The sequence below is a fragment of the Garra rufa genome, chromosome 23, assembly GCF_049309525.1.
Source record: "Garra rufa chromosome 23, GarRuf1.0, whole genome shotgun sequence".
Classification (NCBI taxonomy): domain Eukaryota; kingdom Metazoa; phylum Chordata; class Actinopteri; order Cypriniformes; family Cyprinidae; genus Garra; species Garra rufa.
Window position 1 is genome coordinate 10,838,964 of NC_133383.1, and position 14,001 is coordinate 10,852,964.

The following is a 14,001-nucleotide window of genomic DNA, read 5'->3' on the forward strand; positions in this document are numbered from 1 at the left end:
AATGCTCATAAATAAATAAATAAAGCACAGTTAATGGCCAGCTGTAGGCTGGCATCTATTCCCCTGTGGCTTGTTATGAGCTGTGGAGTCTTCCTCTAGCTCACGCCTCACTCCACCCAGCTCTGAGCTGGCTGAGCAGCTGATATTCTCCCACTCATTACGACCACACCAAAGACACTTCCTGTTATGTAACCAGCACTGTGTACCTCCAAGACACAGATATGGATCATCTCCAGTTTTATTCTAATATGAAACAAAATATCATGGCGAACCCTGTGGTGATGCCCTGGTGTATGATGGTATCAGCTGGTAATTTCAAAGAATACCATACAGCCATATATCACGGCTTCGGCGGTACGAGGGTGTAAATGCATAATAAACAACAACGGAACGTCTCTAAAAGCCCTCTTTTGTGCAAACTACTTCATTCCACCATGGCCGTCGGAAGCAAAATAAATGTGGGTGGGTCCTCCCCCAGAAAAAAATTACTGTAGTATATGCCATTTTCTGTAGTCTAGTGCCTTTTATTTAATGTATTTATTTACAATGCAAATAGGCCATATTTACAAATATTACAAAAGACGGTTATCTAAGCATGTTTTCAGTGGCGTAAGTGATAATACGTATAACACATTTTTTTTTTGACGCGGGAGACCCCAGTTCGCGTCCGCCTTTTGGTGAAATAATTTTCGAAATCGTCTCCCTTTTCACACATCGGAAAGGCATTTGTTTTCAATAAAAATTAATGAAATAATCGGAAACTTGAAATAAAGTATCAGCTAAGGTGAGGTGTATCTGAGCAGAAGTTACGCTGCTTTGTTTACTTTGCTGTGTCTCGGGAGTGCTGCAGGCGCTAGTGACTAGTGAAAACACAGAATGAATTTAATTTATATGGACTCTGAATAAGCCAAGTGGAATGAATTTGAGGAAACCACAGCATGTAATTTAAGGCTGTTTTGGAGTTTAATTTATTAATGCATACCTCATACAATGGATTTGACTGAGTCTGACGGCGCTCTGAAAAGTGCAAAGACATACTCGCTGAATAGAGACGGTAAAAGTGGGTGGGTCCAATATCATTGGTCTTCAAAAGTGGGTGGGTCCTGTCCCACCCAAGTACAATGGTTCCGACGCCCATGCATTCCACCATGGATTCAAATCTCAGTTTGACTATTTAACAGCTGAGTCCAAGCCTCAGTTACTAATTCGAAAATGTCCCTTTAGAACTAGTAACAAAGGAATGTTGAGTTGCTTCATTGAAAGTTTATTTTATTACTGTATTAAAACCTCACTTATGTAAGTATTATGAGAGAGAGATGGACTGAGTGAGTGTAATTACCTGCATTTGATACAGCATTCATTCTTCAGCTCAATCTCATATTCACAATAAAAAATTAGGGGTGGGGGAAAAAAAAAATCAATGCACCTAACTATCGCAATTCTTTTTGAAAAAAATCGACTGATTTATCTCAGAATCTATTTATATTTAATTATTTTACTTTTCCTGAGAGGCGTTGGGGAGAAGTTACTGCTTTTATGTATAATTATTTATACATAATTAATTTCAGGGTTTGTACAACCTTTGAGAGAGAAATTCAAGGACGTTTTTAATGACTTTCCAGCATTTAACATAACTATTTCCAGCATTTTAAAGCTCTAAAATGATCTAAAATGTAAAATTGGTTTTGCCGAGAAAACATGACTAAACATGACTAAAACGGTTTGCAAAGTAACATAGCGCTTTGTTTTATTTCAGAAAGTATTTTTTCTACTCATTTTGTTGAACATTTGAATCGGCAGACTAGCGTATCGCCCCAGCCCTAATAGCAGTATCGAATCGCAATACTTGTACACTGTAAAAAAAAAGCCGTAAAATTTACAGGAAAACCCTGGCAGCTGTGGTTACCAGAGTTTTACTGTAAAAAATACGGTAGCAATGTTTTACATTTTACGGTTTTCACTTAAATATACAGGTAAATACCGTAATTTCTGATTTTTGATAATTGATATAATGGTGATGTACCAACCTTTTGAAGTACTGAAATCTGTTTTGTACCTTTGCAATACACTGATAACCACCAAAAGCAGGTGGTGATGACAACATCACATGATCAACCAAAGCCCATTACAAGGAGATTTTAAATAATAGAATATATAGAAGGTGCACAGTGTCATTCACACAAACACTAAACACCATCATGGTAACACACATAAATCTGATTTAAGGCAAAAAACATTAATTTAACAGCATTATATGTAACATATAACCCTAATGTACAAAACTGGCAAGAAAAATCTAAGAAGAAAAAGTTATTTCCACAAAAAACATCGAAAAAAAAAAAAATAAAACACAGGGAATTCTGGGAATGTCAGTTTACGGTTATTCACAGTAAATTTTACCTTCTTTTTCACTTCAAAAAACGGTATACTGCCGTAAAATTACATGCAATGTCCAACACAGTTTTTTACCGTATATAGAAGGGGAACTTACCGTTAACCATATCACAGGTTTTTACCGTAGCATTTTTACAGTTTTTTACCGTTAAATTCACGGTCATTTTTTACAGTGTACAATCGAAATTCTAAAAACACAATACATATCGTATCGCCACCCAAATATTGTGATAGTATTGAATCAGGAGGTAGATGTATCGTCCCATCCCTATAAAACATTAATTTGAGTGTCTGCTGAGGAAAGGGATATCTTTGCCATAATATCGTTTCATTTGTGAAGTCTGATTTCCGATGACAGTGCTGCTCAGTGCATTTGTCGTCTGTGTCTTACAAGGTGTTGTTGAAAGTAAAAAACACTTTTGTTCAGCATTTCAGTCTCTTTAATATGAAAGTCTTTACCGCTGCCTCATAAAAACAGTTTCTTGTCGCCATCTAATTGGCGGAACAATGTAACAAAAATCACCATTATGAACACACCCAATACTAAATACTATTATTATTTATATAAAATATAATTTATTGAATAATAATAATATTTAAAAAGAAAAAACAGCCATCATAAAAGCTGCTAAGCATTTCAGTCAAAAGAACAAAGGCAGCGCTCTGATATACAGCATTGAAAATTAGCTCTGGGACAAATAATATATAAATGCAACCAAAGACCGGCTGTTAGATTTATGCAAAAGTAATTGTATATCATGTTTATCCACTATAGAGAGGTGAGGCTGCTCTCATCATTATCACTGAACAGCCGCTGAAGCCCTGAAGCTCACATCTCCAAAAAATGTTGAAGCTAATTTTCAAATGGACATTTTTATTAACAAACTGCATATTTAAAGCATATTTAAAGTATGTTCTTGCCTAAAAACCTCCCAAAACTACATTCCGTGACACAAACAGCAATTTTATCAAATTATTATTTATAAAATTCTTTATAAAATTATAGTGGATTTGGGCAACCACCATGACACTCGCTGTGAGAAATACTGCAAGCGGTGTGATACAAACAGTGAAACAATTAGAGCTCTATTATAAATAGAATATCGGACTCCTCTCAGCCAATCAGATTCAAGAAAATGCGTCTATGCAGGTTCAGAAAGCTCTCAGATTTCATCAAAAATATCTTAATTTGTATTCCGAAGGTGAACAAAGGTTTGGAACAACACAAGGGTGAGTAATTAATGACAGAATTTTTTTTTTTGGGGGGTAAACTATCCCTTTAAAAAGTCAAAAGCATTCTCACTTAAAAGAACACAGACCTTCAGAGTTGCCGTCATTAAATATTTAGAGTGTGAGCAGAAGTAAAGTTCTCCACAGATCTTGGCACACTATTAACAAGCTCTCAGAATAGCTGCTTAATGCAGTTGGTTTGAATGACTGTCTTCTCCTGAAGCAAATGATCATAGATGTGAGAAGCGTAAAGGTCAGCCAGACTCCGCAGTTTATTTGTCCACACAATCTAGCGGGATCTTTTGCTAAAGGCACTCTGGGAGTTAATGAACCACCGTTGTGTTTCGGAAAAAACCAGACAGAAATACGGCAACCTCTAAAACTGATACACCAGGGTGGTCTTGCCAGAAGACAAAGCCTGGTCTCAGGCAAAATTTAAGAGCTAATGATCGGAGAGGAAATATTATCACCTTTGCTCACAACCTTGCTTTTAAAGATTTATCACTTTCTCACAATAAAACCTCCAGAGACTGGCAAAACTGTCTGTTCTCTCTATATATACCCCTACAAGCCGATGGAAATGCTTCTGTTGTGGTTGCATGGTGGATACTCACTCGAGACCCATTTCTGTCTGTCTATTTTTTTTAAATAACATGCTATTTTTGTGCTTTAAAAGTTTCTTCACAGCGATGCCATGAAAGAACCATTTTTGGTTCCACAAACAACCATTCAGTCAAAGGTTCTTTAAAGAACCATCTCTTTCCTACCTTTTTATAATCTGAAGAAACTTCTTTCGCCACAAAGAACCTTTTGTGAAAAGAAAGGTTCTTCATGAAACCATTTAGACAAAAAGGTTCTTCTATGGCATTGTGAAGCACCTTTATAGATAATCATATTCGTTTAGGACTGTTTTTGCTTGTAAACAGTGTTTGATCTGTGCAACTTTTTCACAGGAAAAAGCAATATTATTGATAGAGCACTCTATTTTAGCTGAAAACAACAGTTTGAAATTTTGAAGATTTGTTTCTTACAAACACGCAGGTTTTCACTTCAAAGGATGCCAATTGATGGACTGGAGTTGTGTCAATATGCTTTTAGACAATTGCAATATTTTTATCAGCTCAAATTTGGACTCAAATACTGAAGATCCATTGTTAAGCAAGTGATGTAATGCTCAATGTGTCCAAATCTTCAAATGTTAATTATTGGGTGAACTGTTCCTTTAAGGTTTAATGTTAAGCTCAGATATTGCTTTATGTGGTTGGAATGTGACGCATAATGGTGGGCTCTCATCCTAACAATCACTAATGCATCCTAAAGCCCCGCCAATCCATTTTCATAAGCTCTTTTAGCCCAAATTAATGTATTTAATGAATAGTCAGGTAGATTTCAGCTCAGTGGCACAGTTGAGGTAAAGACTGCACTGATCCCATTGGCCTGTTTGCAATTAGTATTCATTCAGTGCATCATTCGTATTAAGAGAGATGTAAACTCTTATGTTTTAATCTAAATTTTCTAGTCCACTAAACACGCAGGCATACTGTAATCAAGATCTTTCTCTCATCAGCATTGAGGATCCATGTACACAACTCCAGCCTCTTGCCAATCAATAATATGCATCATTAGTTAGTGCCAATTAAAATTGTATTGTACATGTTTCCATGGAGTTATCTGAAGCGAGGAGCAACTCCAACAAAATGTTCCAAGTTTTCCAGGAGGCCAGTAATAATTCAGCGTGATTCAGTGTCAGAGAGCCATTTACTTCAAATGAGCCCACTGTGAGTTGAACACTTCATTACGGCAGGCAGCTAATGAAAGTCAAAGAGAGGTGCAAGTGCATGACAAGTGTAGTGTGGTGAGGTCACTGTAAAGTCCTCACTGAATAATTTAGGATAATTATTCATTATAAGGCTTAAAATAATTTGTATAATTATAATTTAGATGTTATGAAGAAGATAAGTGGTGTTTGTCAATGCGAAACTCACCACCATGATGCCAGGGAGTTGTTATGTGGTTGCCAACATGTTCTGAATGGATTTTAGTGGACTGCAATGCAGTTGCTACAGGGTTTTTTGGTTCTTTGCCATTTTATTAAAGAACAATAATCGTATCATTCCCCAATTCGCCAGGATAGGAACAAAACTTGGTGGGACTGTTTGACTCTTGGCCCTAAATGTCTATATTCATATCATACGATAGACCTCCTTATTCCGAACAACTTTGCCTCTAGAACCACTGCTGTTAATCAAACTGTTTGTTAAATGATTAAGAAAATGTAAAAAAAAAAAAAAAAAAAAACTTACATAAGTTTAAAAAAACATATGTAAGCACTGAATCTGAGGTCACTTGAAAAAAAGTCACTTAACTTGGCCACTTGGTGGGGAAAAAAAACATAAAAACAGTGTGTAGCGCTAAAACCCTATTGTAATTGTTAGAATGGCCAGGGATCAGCAAACTCCACATAAAACTGACCGGGCAGACCAAACTGTAAGTCGCAGAGACTTGAAACTTAAAGGGACAGTAGAACTCCATCTACAACGTCACCAAGGCTCTCCCCAATCAGCCTGATGGGGCACTACAGCAATCAAAAGTACAAAATCTCTCATAACTCCTACATTGTTTGTCGCAGGCTTATGTGTCTTATGTTGTTGGAATCCTCGGGCTGATGTCAGACAAAACTCACAGATTCATAGAAAAAATCTGATTATGTTTTGAATTTTTTGAATTGACCAACTTTTGAAAACTAGTCCTTGGGTTTTCACCCGATCAAACCAAACCAGTGCAGAAAGATTCTCTGGAGAGTGAATATCAATAATTATCAATAAAAAATTGAACTTTTGACACTCTGTTGCAAAGGGACGCCAAAACGTTTGAAAGGGACAGGGCTACCTTTACAATAAATGGCTATAACTTTTGAACGGAATGAGTTTTCTTAGCCAAACTCACAACACATATGTAAGAGCTGAATCTGAGGTCACATGAAAAAAGTCACAGAGCTTGGCCACTTGGTGGCGCTATAAGAGGGGAAAAACATACAAACGGCCATAACTATGCAACCATTTATCTTGGTCTGGTCCAAAGTGCCACAAGTGGCTATGAGGACATTTGCACATCTTTAAAAAAGGGCAGATGAAATTTGAGCACCTGTTAGACAAGGTTAACGGAGGTCCAACGGAACAAAACTTGGTGGGACTGTTTGACTCTTGGCTCTAAAGGTCTATGAGAAATCTGAAGGGAATTGGCCACTGGGGGACAATATCACATTTTTCACGGGATTGTATATTGGTTTTTCACACATACACATGAGATTCATATCAAACCGTTGTAGAAAATGTAAAAAACAAACAAACAAAAAAACTACTTTTGTGAACTAATCCTAGGTTTTTTTACTCAATCAGGGAAAAAAACACTGCAGTACAATTCTCTAGACTCTAGGTCAATAATTATCAAATAAATGTTAAAATGTACCTTTTGGGAAGCTATAACGGGTCGTTTAGAAAAGGGGCCTGGCCAAATATACCCAAAAACCTATAAATCCTAAACAAAAACTCAAAACTTCACGAAACCTGCTGAGCACACGCAACAGGTGATTCTAAACAAGCACGCAAAGTCTTAGGTAGATAAAAACAGCCATAACTATGCAACCGTTTGTCCTATCGACACACAGTCTTGGTCCAAAGTGCCACAAATGGCTATATTTTCTTATCTTAAAAAACATGGCCACCATAGGCCGATGAACTTTGAGCACCTGTTAGACAAGGTTAACGGTGGTTAACATCGGAATTGCAAACTAGGCCTGTTTTTTTCTGGGGCTGCCTTTACTAAAACGGCTAAAACTTTTTAATGGAATAAGATGTCTTCGGCAAACTTACGACGCATTATGTAAGAGCTGAATCTGAGGTCACATGAAAAAAGTCACTGAACTTGGCCACTTGGTGGTGCTATAAGATGGAAAAAACCATTGACTGTAAAAAAATATGGACGTAGTGTTTGTGACGTCACCCATAAGTTTCTGAAGAGCGTTTTTGAAGCCTATAGTGGGCGGGATTCGGCCGTCGCCATCTTGAAATCGCGTCATCGCTCGTCACTCACGGATAATCGAAAATGGGCAAAGAGGCGGAACGTGGGTGTAGCTGTTTGCTGAAACCACACCAGCCTAGCGCGACAGTGGTGACAGCAGCAGCAATCCCCCTGTCACTCAAGTGGCCACGCCCTTAATTATGCAGAACTTTAAGGCTTAATATAACTTAAGGAAAGGAAGGAAAGGAAAGGGGGTGAGTGAGGCCAAGTATGGTGACCCATACAAGCAATTTGTGCTCTGCATTTAACCCATCCAAGTGCACACACACAGTAGTGAACACACACACACCGTGAACACACACCCGGAGCAGTGGGCAGCCATTGCTGCGGCGCCCGGGGAGCAGTTGGGGGATCGGTGCCTTGCTCAAGGGACTCACCTCAGTCGTGGTATTGAGGGTGGAGAGAGTGCTGCACATTCACTCCCCCCACCTACAATCCCTGCCGGACCTGAGACTCGAACCTGCAACCTTTGGGTTACAAGTCCGAATCTCTAACCATTAGGCCACGGCTGCCCCCCCTTAAACGGATGAGTTATAAAAAAAAAATTTACCCACCTCACAGTTGACAAGAAGGGCGAAATGAGCTATATAGACCAAAATCACTTTTTGTACCAGGCTGTAAACATATTTTTTTCTGCTGTAAAGTTGGGCATTTTAATATGGGGCATCTATAGAATTGACTCCCTTTTGCAGCCAGTCTCTAGCGGCCAGTCGATGAATTGCAGTTTAAGACACTTCCGTGTTGGTTTTAATAGAGAGAGCGGGAGGTTGCCGCTTGGAAAAAAAACATAAAAACGACCATAACTATGCAATAACACAAGTGGCTATAAGGACATTTGCGTATCTTAAAAACATGGGCTGATGAATTTGAGCACCTGTTAGACAAGGTTAATGGAGATTGATTGGAACAAAACTCGGTGGGACTGTTTGACTCCCAGCCCTAAAGGTCTGAGAAATTTGATAGGAATTGGTCACTGGGGGAGAGGGGGGGTTGGCGATGTTGCATTTTCAAGAGCGTAAACGACTGTATATTGCATGTTTTTTTACACATAGACATGATATTCATATTGTATGATAGACCTCCTCATTGTCAACAACTTTGCCTGTCTAGAACCTCTGCTGTCAATCAAACTGTTTCTTAAATGATTGAGAAAATTTAAAAAACCTACTTTTAGTCACAGGTTTTTTGCTCAATACAATTCTCTGGACTCTCTAGGTCAATAATCATCAAAAAATGTTGAAATACAACATTTTCGCTACAACGATCAAAAAGCACAAAATCGCCCATAACTCCTAAACCTCTCGGCACAGGCTCAAGTGTCTTATAGAACCACATCGGACAAAACACACACATCAGATTCACCCATGGCAAGATTTTCTGATATTTAGCATTTTTTGTAAAGCATCCTTTTGTGAACTAGTCCTAGGTTATTTGCCCGATCAGAACCAAACCAGTGCAGGAAGATTCTCTGGAGAGTGAATATCAATAATTATCAAAAAAGTAAAACTTTCAACTCTTAGTTGCAGAAACACCAAAACATTCAAAAGGGCCAGGGCTGCCTTTACTAAAATGGCTATAACTTTTGAACGGAGTGAGATATATTTGCCAAACTCACAACTTATATGTAAGAGCTGAATTTAAGGTCACATGAAAAAAGTCATGAAGCTTGGCCCCTTGGTGGCGCTATAAGAGGGGAAAAAAAAAAAACATGGTCGCCATAGGCCGATGGATTTTGAGCACCTGTTAGACAAGGTTAACTGAGGTCAGTTGGAACAAAACTCAGCCAAGGGAATTGGCCACTGAACAACTTTGCCTCTAGAACCACTGCTGTTAATCAAACCATTTGTTAAATGATTAAGAAAATGTAAAAAAAAAAAAAAAAAAAAAATACATTTGCAAACTTGTCATAGGCAGTATAATAATTCTCTGCACTCTATGTCGATAATTATCAAATAAATGTATCCTTTAGGAAGCTATAACGGGGTTGTTTAAAAAAGGGGCATGTCCAAATATATCCCTAAAAGCCTATAAAACCTAAATGAAAACGTCTCAAGGTTACGTATGTAACCTCAGTTCCCTGAGAATAGGGAACGAGACACTGCGTCCTCTAGAGGGCGCTTTGGGGAACGCTGCAGCATGACTCGTGTCTGAAGAATACATAGAAAAACTACATGAAATGGCCGGCCCTATTCTCAGGGAACTGAGGTTACATACGTAACCTTGAGACGTTCCCTTTCGAAGGGAACTCTCACTGCGTCCTCTAGAGGGCGCTTTGGGGAACGGATATACCCACGCTGCCATGCTGAGGGGAGTGCATGCTATGCCAGCGAGCACTAAGCAACAATTCTGAGAGGAATTGCCCCTACTAGGACGTGGTGACGGCTGTCAAAACGTTATCCCCCACGGCCAGAGGCCTGAACTGTTACCCACTTACCTGGACTGGGTTAGAACCCAGGGCACAGCTCTAGGCTTGGAATTAGAGTAATTCCTTCTGAGGGAAACGGCTAAGTTTCAATGGAAACTTAGACTTGTCAGAACAAGGAACTACTGCAACATAGGGCCTAGTTCCCTCAGGAACTGGCTCCCATGTGAGGGCAGCAAACCTGTCCTGGGTCCGTTCAAAGGGCCACTAGTAGTGGCACGCCCTGATAGTGGATGGTCGGTAGACATCAACAGTGATATCTAAAGAGTTGAACCCAGGGGACCGGGGTTTTAGGCCAACTCCAATAAATGGGAACGAGGCGAGACGCGTGACCCATACCATAAAGGGTTTAAGGAAGAACCCAAGACTTGGTGGGAACTTACCACACATGTGGATTTCATAGAAGTGCCCCAGGTGTATGTGCACTTACCACTCTTGTGGATTTTATGAAAGATGCCCAGGCGTAGTGTGGGACACCTACCGAAATAATCGGATTTAAGGAGAGTGTTTTCCCAGGGGGTTTCACTACCAGCTCCATGCCGTCTAAAGAGACGGAAGAAGGGGATAACCCTCACGATGAGGGGATTGCCATGCTGCACCCTACTCCGGACAGAAGCTCGCAAGCTATCTGTCAACAGAGAAAAACATGGAGCTGAGACCATCCTGTAATAGTGGACGATAGTAGAGGACAAATTCCTAACCCTGATCCACAGGGAGCATCGCTCTCCAGAAGGGGGAACTGCTATCAGGAAACCCTTAATGAGAAGGGGGAGCGTGCACAGCCCGGTCCACACGACCTGTATAAAGGTCCGGCAATCTCACGAAGGTGGGTTGGCGCTCATAGAGGACCCTTCCAAAGAAGGGGAGCTGCGTAACCCAACAGGAGCGAATGCTCTCACTGTTACCCTTCATAGAGGGGAGCATACATCCAGAATACAAGGCTGGAGAGTAAAAACCTGAAGTATGAAGGTCAAGCTCCTCACCCTGAAGCACAGGGAGGAAAACTTGGCCACCAAGGAGTGGTGCTCTTATTTAGTGAACCCTTGAGAAAGGGGGCACGCCAACATCCTTGCAGAAGGTCAGTAACTCTCAATAGTCTACCCGGGGTAGACTCCCACCCTAAGAAGGGAGGAAGACTTTCCGACCTGGGATGGTGCTCTGAAGGGAACCCTAGACAGCAGGGGAGCTATAAGGTCGGCTCCAAAACCCTGCACACAGGGAGGAACGCGAGTTCTTACGCTCTAAAGGATCCTTTCCTCAGAAAGGGGAGCACTGGGTGCCTTATAGAATTCTGGGTTCACTCCAGAATTAAACCATGAGGACAGCTCCCTAGCCCTGAGACCAGGGGGAAAAACCATCCTATGATTTGACACTTCGTAAAACCTTTCTTCGGAAAGGGAAGTGAAATGAGGCCTGAGGAGCGAGAATCGACCCTAAGGTGCCAGCTTTCTGAGGTGTTTTAACACCAAAAGATGCTCAAGCCCTTCCACAGAGAGGGAGGCATCCGTCAACCTGGGTGTAGATTCTACATCAAGCATTACCCCGGCCCTCAGGCTAGAATGAGGTGGCTTGAGATGAGTCACAGAGTGACGCTCAGTTAGTAGAACCCTTTCCGCAGAAAGGGGAGCGTTCACATAAGTAAACTGGAATCATAACCCAAAATTGGAAAGTGGTCACCAGGTGGTGCTCAATTTAAACCTTTTTCCACAGAAAAGGGAGCATCCTTTAGTTGTTCGAGTCTGCAGCGAGCACTTCCCCCGCCCTCAGGCGTATTGTAAAAAAGGGGGGTGGCCTGCCAGCACTCCTATTCAAGCGAACTCCTATCTCAACAGGTTAGAGAAGCTCTGTCTCCATGGAAACCAGATGCTAAAAGAGGAAGTTTCCTCTGGGTTACCTAAACAGGGTCCAACGGAATCCTGTAGTTCACTTAGGAGAGGACACGAAGGGGATTCTCGTACACAGGCTATCTGCAACAGAGTTAAACATGCTAGGGCAATCCTAAAATGTATTTTTAAGACGCTTACCTAGGTGAAGGGAAAAACTCCCACGTTTAACCACTGAAAGGGAGGAAACCTGTTCTGTAGGCTGTCCTTTCTGGATCGAAGTGTTGGAAGACAAACACCACCATACGACCGGAGGGAGGGGTGCTTCGTTGAATTATAAATATTCCTTCCTAAGGAATAAACACAACACACAAAAACAGATCCAGAATAACATCTTGTAAGTCATGAGGACAAATTCCTAACCCTGAAGGCCAGGGAGGAACGCCCGTCCTGGCGAGGGGGCGCTCATTGGGGACCCTTTCCTCGGAAATGGGAGAGCCCAGCTCGTGCGTGAGGCCTGAAGAGTGAGAATCAGCCTGGACAAGAAGGACAGGCCCTTAACCCAGATGAACCGGGAGGAAAACCTGGCTCTGTCAGCGAGAAACGGTACTCTGAATAAACCCTTTCCGCGGAAAGGGGAGTACTACCTCGGTCGAACCGACCCTGCCTTCGTTTTTTTTTTTTTTTTTTAACTAACAGGGGGATCAACAGACCCCCGTCCAGGTGGATTTATGTTCCTGCCTCAACGGGACATAAATTCCCCAGAGCATTGCTCACACGCAGGTCTCCGATGAGAGAATACATGCACTCCTAGACAAAGAGAAGCTGAAGACAGCGAAGATGTATTGTGTTGCACGGGCGCCTCTTTATGTTATGGTCGCCCGGTAGTGACGCAGCGGCAGCGACGTGCGCGCCGCGGTGACGTCATACGCTGTCGCTGGCCATTTCATGTAGTTTTTCTATGTATTCTTCAGACACGAGTCACGCTGCAGCGTTCCCCAAAGCGCCCTCTAGAGGACGCAGTGAGAGTTCCCTTCGAAAGGGAACTCAAAACTTCACGAAACCTGGTGAGCACATGCGACAGGTGATACTAAACTAGCATGCAAAGTTTTAGGGAGGTCGGACCACAGCTGGTGCTATCAGAGTCATAAACATTAAAAATCATGTTAAAATGGCAAATGACCTGTATTTGCCAAAATGCTTTTATAAAATCATTGATTTAGGTGGTTACAGGCTTGCTAAATATGTGCTTAAATGCCTTAAAGCACTTGAACTTCGGTAATCGCTGCTTGCAGCTATATTTATTGTTTGAATTTCGTACAAAATAACATTTGAAAGCCGATACGTTGTTTCATACCAAAAGTAACCTGCTCAGTCTTGTCTGTCGGCACTTTGTCAGTGTCATCTTTGCTCCGTGATGTATACTTTACTGCGTGAGAACATGATGTGAGTGTGAGAGCTCCATGGCTTGTCGGACGTAGCATCAGCAACAAAAGGGTGGGTCTTGGCGAAGGATCAATTGGATTGAATCAGATTGAAAAGTTCATAAGATTGTTACAGTCATATAAGCAGAAGCAATGACAGAATAACACTGGGCAGACGGTCTGAGAGGGGTTTCCTCTATAGTTGCAGGGCTAATACATAAGTAGGTTCACTATAAGCCAAGCTGTATCAATGCCAATGAATGTTTCCCCTCCTCCTCCTCTATCTCCTGCACTCATCTCGATGTAGGCACTTTCTGTGCCAGCAATGCATTGGAGATGATTCATAGGATTCTGCTAATGGTCATTGATAGTCTATCAGGAATAGCCTTAATTAAGGCTTAAGCATTCTCAAAGCCTTGTCAGTGTAATGAATAGCTGAAAAGTAATCACAAGTAGTAGACTTTAATTAAGCATTTGCTTGAATATGTACAGTAATGTGCTATTGCTGTCAGGTTCGGCTTGATAACTCTTATGTCTTTACATGAACCGGGAAAATTCTAGAGACTGCTTTTAAAAACACAGTCAGTGGTTTCTCTGGATCTTACTAAAGTGTTGCAGTGTGGGTCAT